Genomic DNA, 16,239 nt, shown 5'->3' with positions numbered 1-16,239 from the left:
CATTGAACGGCATCATGCTGCCCTTTTGTGGTCAGACCATAATGCTTGCTTTTGTTTATTGTCATGGAAACTATTTTCTGTACCAATCTCACATTCAATGAGTTAGCTATCTATGTGTATATAGATGTGTGCATATGAACATATGGCACGTGTATGTTGGTTATAGACATGCACATGTGCTCGTATAACTAAGCTCCTATTTGCAGTGACCTATTATTATTTTTTAATCTTACAGCTTCTATGAACAATTCATTAGTTACTGTGAGTCATCCCTTTCTGATACTTTATAATAATTATAACACTGTGGTCATTAACTTTAGTTCAAAACAGAAGAAGAAAAGAAAAGAAAAAGAGGAACTTGGCTGAGTCCTATGTATATTTTAAGCCATGTATGAGGTGCTTTATGCCAAGAGTGATAGCCTGATCACCCTGTGGTGACCTCGCATGATGTCTGCACATGACGGGGACTGGGCTTCAGTGAAGTTTCGGTCGAGGTCTCTGCTACTCATTGTTTGCAATTGCTCGTCCTCTCCTTTGGTTTAAACATGTCTCTCCAAATTTAACACACTGACCTCTAACTCCTCATTGTGGCCTTGAGGTAGGTTGGGGCCCATTGGGACGTATTTTATGGTCAAAACACTCATGTGTAGATCAATGACTTTCTTTTAAATTTTTCTTAATTACTTATTATTTTTTTAAAAAAATCTTTGTATATGTGTGCTTATTTGCTACAGAGCTACAGTACCTGTGTAGTGATCAAAACACAAGTTTCCTGAGTGTGTTCCTTCCTTCCACCTGCCTAGTGCGACCGTCTGACACAAGAAGGGGGAAGCTGATAAATACAAAATTTCCTCTATAGATATATCACTACATTAATTATATCTGTGAATTGTATCCATTTCCTTCAAAAATCCAACCCCTTCTACTTAAGCAATCTGTTTTTAACATATATGTACCCGAGGCAATGTTCTACCGGAGAAATGAATTATTTCGGCTCATGGAACCTCAGGTTCTAAGGATCAAACTCAAGTTGTCAAGTTTGTGGGGCACGTGCCCTACCCACTGAGCCATTTTCCAGCCCAGTCAATGCCTTTCTTGTGAGATTGGATGAGGGCTTGACCAGTGAGCAGGTTTAATTCTCCTCGGGTGAGACAGTGACTGCATGGCTGGGGAGGAAGCAGCTGCCAGTCAAGTCCTGTCTTCTGCCAAGCAGCATGAGACCTCCACCTTGGTCTGCCAGCTGCCAGGGCTGTGCTCCTAAGTGAAGTTCTTTCCTATACAAATCACCCAACCTTGGGTACTGTTTATTACATATACATATTACATACACATGCTACAGTAGGAAGTAGATTGAGACAGCCTTGCTAAACTCATTTTTCTCACTTGCATAGAGGCTGTGCTATGGTACAATAAAATGATGTAAATGAAATAGTTTCTGGCATTAGGCACTTGAAATAACTATTGTTTTGCTGTAATCCTTAATCAGTATGTCCACTACTCTCACCAGTGTTGAAACAATCAGAGTTTCTGTTTTATGTTCTTCTGTGGCTAAAATTCTCCAAATATTACAAATTTAGATGTAAAAAATGAAATATTTTAATGTTGGATGTTTTAAATAAAAATTGAGATTGTAAGAATGTGCTTGAAGTTTCTTCTTCTCTCTCTGTTTCGTTTCTTTGTTTCTTTCTGTTTCTTTCTTTCTCCTTTTTTTCTTTCCTTCCTTCTTTTTTTCTTTCTTTTCTTTCAGGTTTCACACAAGAGAGCCCCTGGATATGTCCATTTCCTACCATGGTAGAAATGATTATAGGTTGTAACAACACCCCTGCAATTTTCATAAGCTGCTGTGAGATCTGATTGTAACATCACAGCACCTGACACTGTTCAGTGAGGTCATTTCTCACATTGTATCCACAGTGCTCAGCCTGCTTCTGAGTTTTCTTCATCAGGAAGGCTTCATCCTCACTGTACTGCTTCAAACTGTGCAGTGGTAGGTGCTGTAGAACCGGAAATACGTCATCATACAGTCATCGTGCATCTTCAGGACTCTCTTAATGCTGCTAACGGTGGAGGTCAGCAAGGCATGTCCAAGATATTGAATACCCAAAAAATTGTGTGTACTATGTGCTTGCATGTCTCTGGAGCCAGGGCTTAAAACTCCTTTGTGCTGTTCAAGTGCTCGAGATGAGAGAGGTGCGAGTCTTTCCTTATATCAGATAGAGATTTCTTCAGAACTTGAGAACTGCTGAAATAACCTGTAAGTGAAGTCTGCTTCTGAAGTGCTTTCCCCCCAACATAACCCTGAAAATCATCACTTTGCACATGGCTATTGGATTCCAGTTTAAAACATGTTTCTGAACTCCTAGAGGAATGAAAACTTAGTTGACCAACTTCTTCTGGAAGAATTTCATGTAATGTACCAAAGTCTATGTCCTTAAGACCCTTAGAGCCAATGACACTAGACCTCTGAAACGAGTTCATAACACAGTTTAAGATATTTTTTAGTTATATTATTCTTTAATTTATCACAATATATAATTATTTTCTTTTTTTGCTCCTAAGTTTTCAGTCATTGTATACACTTTTCCTTATGTTGGTTTTATAAAACCTATGCAAAATAAGTATTTTTCCCCCATCATTGATTCATTATTGCGTCCTGTTAGGTACTAGACACAGTCTAAGGGTTGATCACTGATATCTCTGACTTAAGAGACAAAGAAAGACATCTTAGACTAACTCATTTGCCTAAAGGTGACAACTTAAAAGTGCAGAAAGAGATTCAAGTCTCAGACAGTACTGTAAACTGGTTTCCAGGGACTTTTTTCTCTGTAGGTGAGAAGAAGTAACTGCTGAGGTGTTTATGATCATAAAGTGTAGGGAGTTCCTTAGTAGCTAGGCAGTTTTCATGTGTAATTCAAGCTAAAGAGATATTTCCCACAGTCTGTGTGGGACTAAAGCGCAGGTACATGAGGACCATGACTGCTTCCCTGCCCTGTGTTATTATTGGTCCTTACACATCATGTCCACTGTGCTAATTGACAGACTCCTCAACTCCCCTTCATTCTTTCTCTTCTTGGATGTGGACCAGTGAGAAAGTCTTCTTCTTACATAGAGTGCTTGTCAAGCTTGTCTTTGAAGATCCTTGTAAATGATCCACACATGAACCTTCTGGGGTAGAGACTGGAGCTTCTACAGCAGACCCTCTGGTGCTTTACTCCGATTCAGTATGAAACTCCTTAACCAACCTAAGCTTCCATTCAGAACCAAATGAAAATGATTTCTAGATCATATTCCATTTAGGTGACCTTTTTTATGGTGCTTAATTTGTACTCAAACTTGTGATTTGTAGAATGATGTTTGGAGATTTGCAGAACATGTTTCATTCTCTGCTTAATTTACAGAAGAAAGTATAACATATTTTGTTTAATATTTTCTAATGATTTTTTGATCCAAACTTACCGTGCACTCGATGTGGCAGTATTACTTAATGGTTTCCCTTTGTAGTTGATATCCATTCCACCATGCTTTCTCAGTAGGCAATTTATGCAAGGCTTAGTAAAATGGACTTACTGCTTAAGGCATGTTAAGTGACATAGTAAAAATGTCCTTCAAACAGGGAACTTAACAAAAATCCTTTTTATGATTTAATGGGAGTTTCTCAAGTCTCTGCTTTTTTAATGTGCAAATGTATCAAGAATGGCTTGGCTAATGTGATTTACATCCAGTTCTTCCATTAGGAATCAAGGGAGTCTTTTATTTCTTTCTGAACTAGGTCACTACTCCTGAGATTCTTAAAATCGTAAGAGAACAAATGAAAATGTGCTCTTCTTAAAGTGATGGAGCAGTACGAGCATGGACCAGGCAATACAATGAAAGGCAGGATCTTCCTTAACTTGAATATATGGAATTTCAGGTAGTTTGACTGGTATGTGAAAGACACAAAGAAAAAAAAATCACTGACTCAAAAGGAAAATTCCATGTAGGGCCAATGAGCTGAGTTGTAAATTCACAGGAAGTGACTGTTTGGGTTTTTAAATAATCTTTCAAGTAGAAATCATCTTTCCACCCTTTATGGCAAAGAGAAGGCTTGGGAGGTGAGAAACTGCACCAAACACTTTGGTTTCAGTGCCAGCACCTTCTCTGCCACACTTCTGTGTCTCCCTTCTGCTTCTACCTAAGTAATGCCTCCATCACCGTAAACCCAGGCCTGTGTAACACGGGGCATGAATTAGCAGCCACCTTCATTCCCATGAGAATGGTGTACTTCCCACAATAATATCTAACTCCTTCTGAGAATGTTAAAACTTGTTCAAATATGTTTTGTACGTATTGACAGATAAACAACTGAGATTATGGCTACAAACATATGTCTTTTAACAAAGGCAACTACTTAATCTGTAATCTATATTTTAATATTGGGAATTCAAATACAAATAATTTTCTATTTAAAAGGAAAAGGTTTCTTTCAGACACAGAATTGAGCAAATGGAAACATGAAAGCAGAGAAACTACAGAAAACATACTTTATTATAAAGGAATTAAACTTGTCTCTCTTAACCAAAGTCTTCCTTCTTGAAAAAAATTATTACCTAAGGGATTTGAATTTAATTATCAGAAGGCTTTGTTTTATTTTTAATTGGGTGTTTGTTTGGTTTGTCTTTTCTTTGTTTCACTTTTGACTTTTATTTTCTTTTTTTATTAAAGATTTATTTATTTATTATATATAAATACACTGTACCTGTCTTCAGACACACCAGAAGAGGGCATCAGATCCCATCACAGATGGTTGTGAGTCACCATGTGGTTGCTGGGATTTGAACTCAAGACCTCTGGAAGAGCAGTCCGAACCATCTCTCCAACCCAGTTTTTTTTTTATTTTCTTTTTGAGACAGGTTCTTGTACTACAGTCCAGGAAGGTATGAAATTTATTATGTAGTCCAGGAAGGCCTGGACCTCTTAATCCTTCTGCTGTAATTTCCTGAGTACTGAGACAAGTGTCTCACCTTGTCCAGCTTCAGTCAGGTGTGAACCCACAGGAAGATGCCTTTGGGTGTTACTAAGTGACTTGCCAGAAGACAACTGTGTAACATTAGGAGCACCATCAGCTTTTAGGACCAGTGGGAACTTCTCTGAGGCAGGAGGAAGAATAGTGAATCTCCTGCCTGACCTCTCAGTAGCCAAACACCTGCTTCTTCATTTCATTTGCTTTCTTGAAGATCCTATTGGAAGCAGAATGAATACTCAAACGGCCTCCTGAGTGAACTAAAGAAATACATTCTGTCTAGGAAACTTTGTTCTATTTGAACCACAGTGATGGTTTTGTACATAACACACAAAATGGTTTGGCAGTGAACAGCTCTAGGAAAGACAAAGGTCACTAAGCTAAAAATTCAAAAATGCATAAACGAATGTTTAACCCAAATCAGCTCTAGCATACTTTTTCTATGCCCTATTCTTCCCTAACTACACACGATCTATGGAAGAGAGGAAAGTCAATACTAGTTTCGTTCCATATACAATACTCCAGAACAGATGAGTGTCCCCACGCAAGTGAGAAAACATGAAGGCATGTATAAGGTACATATTCTCTTCATATTTTGTAGTATGTCAAATGCACATTTGTATGTACAACTATGTATCTAGGCCTAGTTTTGTCTTGTGTCCATATATCTACATTGTCTTGTACCAACAGCAGCTATTTTCAGTTCTTTCGTTGATTTAGATGTCTAGTCTCTCTGAAGCAAGACTGTGTTTTCCCTAGGTCAGAAACTAAGGTGCCTCACCATTGTTTGCTGCTGGCTGGCTGGCATCTGCTTTCAGAGGTAAAGCACTATCTTGTGGATGTTACTTTTCCTAAAAGAATGTCTCTCCTTTCTACCCTCTCCATATCCCGCTGTCTTTCTGGGTAATGATAGAACTGTGACAAATTATTTTTTTTAAATTCCAGACCCACTTAGAATTCAGATGCATTCTCTTCAATATGTTTGGGTTCTGTGTGAGAACTGGTATCTGTCAGCGAGAGGGAATGAACTCGGGGCATTGACAGCATTTTTTATAGCATCTGGGCATTAGGGAGAGAGATAACCAGTATTTGATTGTTGGTTTATTTGTTTATTTTTAAACATTAAAATGTGTGTCTGCCTCTGTCTCTCTGCCTCCCTGCCCCGTTGTGTTTTTGTGTGTGTGTGTGTGTGTGTTTGTGTGTGTGTGTGTGTGTGTGTGAGAGAGAGAGAGAGAGAGAGAGAGAGAGATTGAATGAATACCAAACATGTATGAAGTCCTTGTGGGGGCAAGAAGAGGTTGTCAAATACCCCAGAACTATATTTAGAGGGAGCTGTGAGCTACCTGAGATGTGCGCCTATGAACCAAATTCTGCCCCTCTAAGTGTTCTTAACTTCTGGCCATTTCTTCACATGTCTATGCTATTTTAAATTTTTTTTTTTTTTTTTTTTTTGTTTTTTTTTTTAATCTTTTTTTTTCTCTTTTTTTTTTTTTTTATTAACTTGAGTATTTCTTATATACATTTCGAGTGTTATTCCCTTTCCCGGTTTCCGGGCAAACATCCCCCTCCCCCCTCCCCTTCCTTATGGGTGTTCACCTCCCAACCCTCCCACCATTGCCGCCCTCCCCCCATAGACTAGTTCACTGGGGGTTCAGTCTTAGCAGGACCCAGGGCTTCCCCTTCCACTGGTGCTCTTACTAGGATATTCATTGCTACCTATGGGGTCAGAGTCCAGGGTCAGTCCATGTATAGTCTTTAGGTAGTGGCTTAGTCCCTGGAAGCTCTGGTTGCTTGGCATTGTTGTACTTTTGGGGTCTCGAGCCCCTTCAAGCTCTTCCAGTTCTTTCTCTGATTCCTTCAATAGGGGACCTATTCTCAGTTCAGTGGTTTGCTGCTGGCATTCGCCTCTGTATTTGCTGTATTCTGGCTGTGTCTCTCAGGAGCGATTTACATCCGGCTCCTGTCGGTCTGCACTTCTTTGCTTCATCCATCTAGTCCAATTGGGTGGCTGTATATGTATGGGCCAAATGTGGGACAGGCTCTGAATGGGTGTTCCTTCAGTCTCTGTTTTAATCTTTGCCTCTCCCTTCCCTGCCAAGGGTATTCTTTTTCCTCATTTAAAGAAGGAGTGAAGCATTCACATTTTGATCATCCGTCTTGAGTTTCGTTTGTTCTAGGGATCTAGGGTAATTCAAGCATTTGGGCTAATAGCCACTTATCAATGAGTGCATACCATGTATGTCTTTCTGTGATTGGGTTAGTTCACTCAGGATGATATTTTCCAGTTCCAACCATTTGCCTACGAATTTCATAAACTCGTTGTTTTTGATAGCTGAGTAGTATTCCATTGTGTTTTTGAGTATTGGTCTACCCTAGGTTGGACATAAGCAAAACATAAGGTACTGCAATGATGGCCCAGATATAAAGTGCTTGCTGCACAATTGTGTATATACAATAACACATTATTCATTACAGTAAAAATGAAAACGAATAGGAAAACACCCCATAAACTAAGTCTTGGAACAATACCAGAGCTGACTTCAGACACACTGACCTGAACTACTACTTCCCTACCCTGAGTCCACACCCAAGTTCCCTGGATAGTAAGAACTTGCTCCAGCTTATGTGGATATGTGCCATTGTCCAATGACAGTTAGACCACGTGTTCTTAATGACTGCCGCCAATACTATCAGACTTCTTTAGTTTTTTCTTTTTTCTTTTTTTTTTTTCCGTAGCTGGGGACCGAACTCAGGGCCTTGCGCATGCTAGGCAAGCGCTCTACCACTGAGCTAAATCCCCAACCCCAGACTTCTTTAGTTTTGAGGGAATTTTTTTTTTTGTAGAACGTAAGTGGCACTGATTGCTTAGCCTGTCTTCTTCACTGCTGTCTTTAGTAGTTGGCAGATAGCATAGAGTAAGTGGTCAAAAGTGTGGCCACTAGAATAGATACAAACTATAGTTTCTTAACTTGATTGTGTGTACATAAAAAACAGTCACAGTCTTAGTTGTGTGGATTCCTATCCTCAGGATATACTGTGTGGTATTCAACTGCAAGGAGCATCCTCAGGGTAAGAATGGCTTTACCTCTATCCTTGTTACTTATGTCCATGGCGTCAGAGAATTTAAAAAATTCATTATATTAAGATCTCAAAAAGCACTTTTTATTTTCTAGATGAATGTGTAATGTGGCTTTTCTAGGGATATGTATCTTCTGGCACTTTCTGCTATCTGAATCATCTGTGGTTAGCTTACTCTGCTGTGGAGAATTTGAAATGGTTGCTACTGGGGAAATGGTTGGACTCACACTAGGTACTTTGGTGATCGTTTTACCAGAGAACATTCTCTTTACACAGACATGCAGTCTTTTCTTGCTCATGCATTTCTCCAGGCTCCTCTCCTGGCCACACTGCTATATTTTAGTCTTACCAAAAATGATCAGTTCATTTTTTTTATGATGGTCTTTCTCTCATTCTGCTGAGAAATAACCAGTGTTTCTGTCTGTAAAAGCAAAATTGCTCCATTTCCTGTTTTTCTTCCCTCCTTGGCCAAGCCATATTTGGTTGCATCATTTTCCTGTGTGCACAAACCAGTTTTAAGTTCTTCCACTTCCCAGACTGAAGTCCTTGGAGCACACATCGCTAATTTGTACCTTGCCTTTGTTTGCCTAGCTGCCATTTTCAGAGGGTGCACTCTGAAGGTGCTTCTAATTCAGACATGGGTGTGTTTGAGACAGAAGAAAGGGATCATGTGATGTCAGCAGCCTAGAATCCCACAAGGCAAACATGGAAGGACATTCTTATTTTTCTCTGAGCTCAATGCTCTGCCCCTTCAGAAAGTCCTGATTCTGAGGGACCTCGAGTGAGAAATGCAATGGGAGCTGCTGTGTAGCTATTCACTATAAATAGCTTTAGCTGTCACCGAAAATGTACATTTCTTAGATAAGTCCTTTTGTCTTACCAACCTCAAAATACAAGCAGTCTTTAACCAGTGCTAAATTTAGTGTCTTCCAATTCCAGTAAAAGAGGCAGTTGTTTTCAATATTCTTATCTGCTTTATATTTTTTGACACAAGTCCTTTTAATTTTGTCATGATAATGAATATCTTAAAGTGGTGATTAATAGTACTTCATGATTCTATCCCTTCTAGCACTTTGGTTCTAAACCTGTCCAAAGATCTGCTGTTCTGTTCACACTGTGGAAGGACATTTCTTTTTGTTCCTCTGTCAACCAAGGAGGCAGAGGTGCTCAACAATGTGGTTTGTGTCTAACTAAGGGTTCAGACCTCCGAAGATCCAGCTTCAGTTAAAATGTCCTAAGATTTGTCATGGTCCACTTTCCTCCATAGCCTTAAAACAGAAACTCAAAATAATAAGGAAAGAGCAGCTATATCTAGGTAGAAGCTAGCATAGCTGGTAGTTTACTTTCTTTTTCCTCCCTTCCCTTCCCTTCCCTTCCCTTCCCTTCCCTTCCCTTCCCTTCCCTTCCCTTCCCTTCCCTTCCCTTCCTTCCTTCTTTTCTTTTTAAAATGAATTCTCCCTTTGCTTCAGTTTATGTATATGGTCAGATGCGTGTGTGTGTGTGTGTGTGTGTGTGTGTGTGTGTGTGTGTGTGCAGGTATCATGTAATGCTATCCCATGTAGACATGAACATTTATCTACTAACTCTAGACAGAGAACCAATGACGGGCAAAACTACAAGATACCAAGAACACCCAACTTGGTGAGCCAATGAGTTTTACTGCTCAAAAAGACCAACTTATTAATAAGCTTATATAAAGTTATATAAGGAGCAGAGATGATTCAAAGGCAGCTACCTCACCAAAAGCCCCATCAAAAGCCTGGATAGAAAAGGTTTTGTGAAAGCTGGAAACCTGGAGTACACTGCACAGCATATGCAAACCTTCAATAAGTTGAAGGCTGGGTGGCCTTTCCTGGTGGTTCGATTGGTCTGAGCCTCTTCCAGGCAGCCTTAGAGGTTTGTGTCTTCTCAACAGCCCAGTCACTCTCTGCTTCTTTCAGACAGCATTTTGCATTTGCTTTTTCCAGGCTGCTTGGTCTGCACTTCTTCCTAGCAGCTCAGCTGGTCTAGGAGTGTTTCCCTTTGAGGAAGAGGGGACAAGCGAATGTGGTAAGTATAGGGATAAAATGATTTACCTCCCTTTAAAACATCCTATTGATGTTTTCCACGGAAATGTCCTCCTGTGTCTTTAAAAGCTTCCCTCCAAAATGGGAAATTTTAACTTTGGAGAAAATTGCTACCCAACATCCTGCAGGCATGTACCTGCGTTCTAGTGGTGAATCCCTGGAATCATTTGTCAGGACCCATCCACTTCTGTTTTTGATCAGGCCATGAATTGTTCTATGATTTCCCATTTAAATTTGGGTGTGAATTTATATGTATATGTATTTTCTAGATTTTGGTGAATATGACATCTGGAAGTATAAGATTTCATACACTAGACCTAGAAGCCTAAGTATAATTTTTTTACTCTGATGCTTTAAATAATTTCTATAGATGAAAAAGTGGTGGTGAGACTACCTTCTTGGGATAGAGATAGAAACTTTGCTTAATAATAGAATACATGTTTGTATTTCAATGTATTTATATATCTTAAACATCATATTAGAAGGGATGGATATGGTGCATAGGTGACATAAGTCTTAGAAAATTGGGACAATATACTTTGCGCAAATATTAGGTAGACAAAATAAAGTCTATGTGAAAGAATTTTCATCTTTCTATAAGAACCTTTGTTAGATCCTTCCTTAGTGGTCTTGAAATCTCTGCATTCTTACTCAAACATTAAACGAACGTTTTTCAAAAATATACATTGCCATAGAATTTCAGTCTCTCTTTACTCAACATTTTGGTTGCTCATATTCATATTGTTTTGAATCCTTTACGTCTCTTCAGTTTATTCTCTTTTAAATTAGTCCCTCAATACGTTCCATTTTCTGTACCTTAACATACTTCCTATTCTTTTCTCTTCAGCTCAAACCTGATAGACAGACTCTTAATCACAGACTTCATTCCTACTTTCTTTCTAGCAAAATTGCACTACTTTTTTTCTTAGTTATAAAAAAGCGAACCATTCTATTTTTATAGAAATTGTTTTTTTCTCTTTCTTCCTAAGAACTTATTTTTTAAAAGCCAGACAGCATATGAAGAATCTTAGAAACCTAAAATAGAGACACATAATTGTTAAGAGCTTTCTGAATAATATTTAGTTTTGCAATACAAAGTACTGGATAAAATAAAAAGTCTCTGTGGTTACAGACAATGAGTGAACTATTTCCTGCGTTGCTTGATTGTGGATGCGATGGAAACAAACATCTAGAGCAAAAAAGAAGGCAGCAAAGTGTATGGATCAGAATCTATTTTTAGTCGTAGAATCTTATACACTGAAATGGACAGTTTTACAGACTTCTGAAAAGCTCCGAAAGGATGTACTGATGCCGAAAGCCAAGGGTGCATAGGAGCAAGTCAATGTCTGTTTCCCATGAGAAACAATTGCAAAGCGATACTTTGTAATTATTTGATAAGACATGCATGTTCATGGTATTGGAAAGTCACTATGTGCATGAACGCATATTTAACCCTCCCAACAAGTTTCCATGCCTGTCTTAGTTCCTTTTCTAGTGCTGTGATAAGACAATATGACCAAGAAATTGTTTAATTTGAGCTTATAGTTTCAGAGGGTTGAGGCTATGCTGGTGGAGCCAAAACATGGTGGTGAGAATAGCTGAGATGTTGCATCACAATTAGTTAGTGTCACACACACACACACATACACACACACACACATGTATACACACACATGTATACACACACAGACACACACATGTATACACACATGTATACACACACAGACACACACACATGTATACACACATGTATACACACATGTATACACACACAGACACACACATGTATACACACACATGTATACACACAGACACACACACATGTATACACACATGTATACACACACATGTATACACACACATGTATACACACATGTATATACACACAGAAACACACACATGTATACACACATGTATACACACACAGACACACACACATGTATACACACATGTATACACACACAGACACACACATGTATACACACATGTATACACACATGTATACACACATGTATACACACACATGTATACACACACACACACAGACACACACACACACACACACACACACACACACACACTCTATTCCCTGGCCCCTATAGGATTGTGGTCATGTCTAAATGCAAAATGTAATTAGTCCAATTTCAAAAGTTCCCATAGTTTTTCACAGTCCTAATAATGGAGTTTAAAAGTCCAAATTCCAAAGTCTTTTCTGGAACTCAAGAGAAATCTCTGTTGTAACCTCTTGTAAGAGAACAGAACATATGACACACTTCTAACATACGTTAACACAGAATATGCCTTACCATTCTAAAAGATAGGAAACACTGGACCAAAGCAAGACTGAAACCAAATAGTACAAACTCCAAATTCTGTGGCTCCATGTCTGGTATCAGAGAGCTTAAATTGGCTCTTCTCTTTCAAGTTTGCAAGACACTTCTCTCTCTTGGGTTGGGTCTACTCTGTGAGAACCTTTTCTTGAAGGTGTCTCATGGCTCTGGCATCTATAACAATTTGAAGTTTCCAACATAATGCAGACTTTACGTAAAAACTTCATGCAATGGCCTCTCGGGGTTTCCATGTAGGACCACCCTGCCACTATATTGGCCTCAGTGGTTCTTAACCTTGGAGAAATAATCACCAATCTGTTTTCTTGCGTATACTTCAGAACTCTAAAACCATAGCTATGTGGGTTGGGCAATACTGCCCAGTGCTCTGATTACTTGGGATGGAGCCTTGACTCCCTTGAATCACATTTGCAGAAGCTTCCATTGTTGTTACTTTTGAGAAGCAGACAATTTCTTAGGCCTTTCCTTTTTAAAGTTTGAAAACTTAGCTATGTAGAATCTTTGCATGAGGGTACCTCCAGTTTATTTCATTTCAGAACATTCTTTTGCTTAATCTTCTTATCTGTTTCAGCACAAGTAATAGATTCACCATTAACTGTCCTGGCACACTCTTTTTTCCTCTGTATACTATAGATTTTATATGTCTTTTTGTCCCATAGTATTTTGTTGTTGTTTTTGTTCTTCATTGTAGACCTGTAAAGGTGTAATTACTAGTAACCATGATACAGAGTCAATATTAGGCTGTCTTGAAGTCTCCTGTGCCAAAGAAATTAGTTCATTGCTTTTCAGTTTAGCCGCAGGGCAAATTCTTAGGACAACAAGAAAAAGGTGCTACATTCTTCATCAAAGTATCACTAGAATGGCTTCTAGCCTATTTGCTAATATTGCTTCCCAGTAGAGTCTCTTGAACTGGGCCTTTATAGTTCACATTGTTCTCACCACTATTGTCATTCAAATTTCTACTAGCATGGCCCATTAAGCCTTACAAAGCACTGTTCTTTTAACTAAGGACGTTACTAGTCCAAAGTCCCAAAACCTTTTTCCTCCCTAAACTCTCACAGTTTTTCTTGTCATAGCAAGGTTCTATCTCTGGCATCAACTTCTGTCATAATTACTTTTCTATTGTTGTGCCAAGGCTTTACAATCAAGGCAGCTTAGAAAAGAAAGTGTCAAGTTTAAGCTTATGATTTCAGAGGGTTAGAGTTCGTTATGGTGGAGCAAAGTCATGGTGGCAGAAATGACTAAGATATTACATCTTGATGCACAAGTGGGTAAAGAGTGGGAGCTAACTGGGAATATAGTATTTTGAACTCTCAGCACCTGCTCCTACTGACTCAACTCCAACAAGGTCAAACTTCCTAATTTTTCCCAGAAAGTTCTACAACCAGTTTCAAAATATGAACCTTTGAGAGTCATTCCACTCAAAGTACTACAGGGTTCCCCAGTTTTATTGTTTTTCAGGTGGGGTAAAAATTAGTCTGAGATTTCTTAGTTTTCATTGGTCAAACACTACCTCAACTGAATTTCTCAGCCAAAAATGTCATCATGTGTGACATCCTGACTGATCTTTCATTTAAACCTTTGAAAAGGTTTTTAGACACTGTACTCAAACATCAGTAGGAGTAAAAAAATTTTGTCAGGCTTCATTTCATCGAACCGTAAAACAATCATCCTTAGAGACTGAAAGGACCTAACCCAGGAATGTTGAACAACTCTTCTAAGTCCTAGTTCCTATTTCTGGCTGCAGATGATCTTCCCCAGTATATGATAGAATCCAGGGCTTAGAACCCTTTGCTTTTTAATTTTTACTTACTCATGTTGAAACAGTGACCCTCTATGTAGCCCTTGCTGGCCTGGAACTTTCTATGTAGACCAGACTGGCTTCAAGCTCACAGGGACCCTTCTTGTTCTGCCTAAAAGAACTCAGATTATTTTGAATAAGGGTACTTTGTATTAGACACCCTCCACTAGCACAGGTACTGTTTGGTCAGGATTTTATTGGTGTGAAGAGACATCATGAACACACCACACCATTTAACTGGGGCTGACCTATAGTTCAGAGACTTGGTCCATTATCAGCATCCTGGGAAACATGGACCCAGAAAATCATGAGATTCATGGAGATGGTCTGGAGCAACAGTGAGGTTAAGACATGTCCAAACCCCAAAAATACCATCGGAGAGCAGCTGGAACTGGACTGCTTCCTTCCTGGGCCTACCTGTAGCTGTGCATGTAAACCTTACAAACCCCAATTCTACCACTAATGACCAAGCATCCAAATATATGAACCAATGAGGGTTATTCATATTCAAACCACCATAGGTACATGGCCAGGTTTAATAGCATAGCAGTTATTATTTTTCTTTAGGATTTTATTTTATTTTATTTTATTTCTTGGTCTGAGGACTCTTTCTCCTCTACTGTCTAAGAGGAAGGAACTGAGGAATTTTCTAGACCAATTTAAATCCCTCGACTGGACTTTCAACATTGGGAAGCCAAGTAGTATATATAGCTATAGTCCGTTAATGAGAAAGTTATCTGTGTATAAAACTGCCCGTGAGCCTTCCAAGCTGCACATTTCAGAGAACAGCAGTATCCTGAGTGCAGGCATTGCACTGTTTGCTGTCGCTCATGTTGAAAGTTTTTTGTTGATGTTGCCTTTAGCAACTGTACAGGTGAAGTTCCTGTGCCCGTGACACCCTCCATAGGTAGCTGGAGCAATCCTGTCCAGAGAAAAGTTGGCAATGTGTCCACAAAGAAGGGTTCTCTTCAAGGACACAGAGTCTTGTGAGGAAGTTTTGAAGCATGTGACAGATACTGATGCTTATTGCTGTTATCCTAGTTTTTGACCTCTGCTGCTCCCCAACAGCTGTCCTTTTTATACTGTAGCCAAACGGTGCCAAGAAGTGGTGCTGGGAGGAGAGTAGGTTTTAAGGCTAGGCATTTCCATCAATGAATGTTTTGACAAACATTTCTGGTAGGCAGTAAGGAAATTTTTAGCACAATCGAGACCATAGGAGGCAGATTTGACTCTTCACTAAATTTGCCTTAAGGAATTTGCAATTGAGCTTCCTAGGTGAGGTGAAATTGTTTACCTGGTGAGCAAAGAACCAGCTTAACAATGTGCTTCTCAGGAGTCTTGAGTACCAACAATTCTGGAAATGGCTCTTTTATTGTTTTATAGCTTTCAGCGTCTGTCTGTAAGATACCTTCATCATCCAAAAGCAGTTGAATCACTAAGCCCACTCCCCTCCTCTGATGTTTATTAATTATCTGTCTATTAATTGCCTCCTTTTAGGAGATCATGAAATACTTTAAGTTATTGTAATTTGGCATTTACCTCTTACAGTGATTTCACAAGGAGAAAAGGGCCATTTTAAACTTCCTTTGGTGGCAGTGAGGTGCTACACACCAAGCTCTTAGCTTGTGTACCTTTGAGAGCTACCTCCCAAGACCTGTGAAAATATCCTCAACTCTTTCTAACTTAAACAGAAAAGCCTTGTTCCTGATTTCAGATTTCATATATTTGGCTTGTTAGAGTGTGTTCAGTGTATGGAAGAAGAGTGGATACTATGAGAAAATTCCATAACAAATCATATTTATAATGATTAAGTTTAATAAATTTTGTAGCTTAAAAGCAATTTGTCCTTTATTTGAAGTTTCATCTTCATTCCACTGCACATAGACTTTGTCTAATCACAGGACCTGCCCTGAAAACAAACAGAAGAAAGACTACAAGGCAACACAT

This window comes from Rattus norvegicus, chromosome 18 (genome assembly GCF_021556685.1).
Source record: "Rattus norvegicus strain SHRSP/BbbUtx chromosome 18, alternate assembly SHRSP_T2T, whole genome shotgun sequence".
Classification (NCBI taxonomy): Eukaryota; Metazoa; Chordata; class Mammalia; order Rodentia; family Muridae; genus Rattus; species Rattus norvegicus.
Note: the sequence above shows the minus strand (reverse complement) of the source record.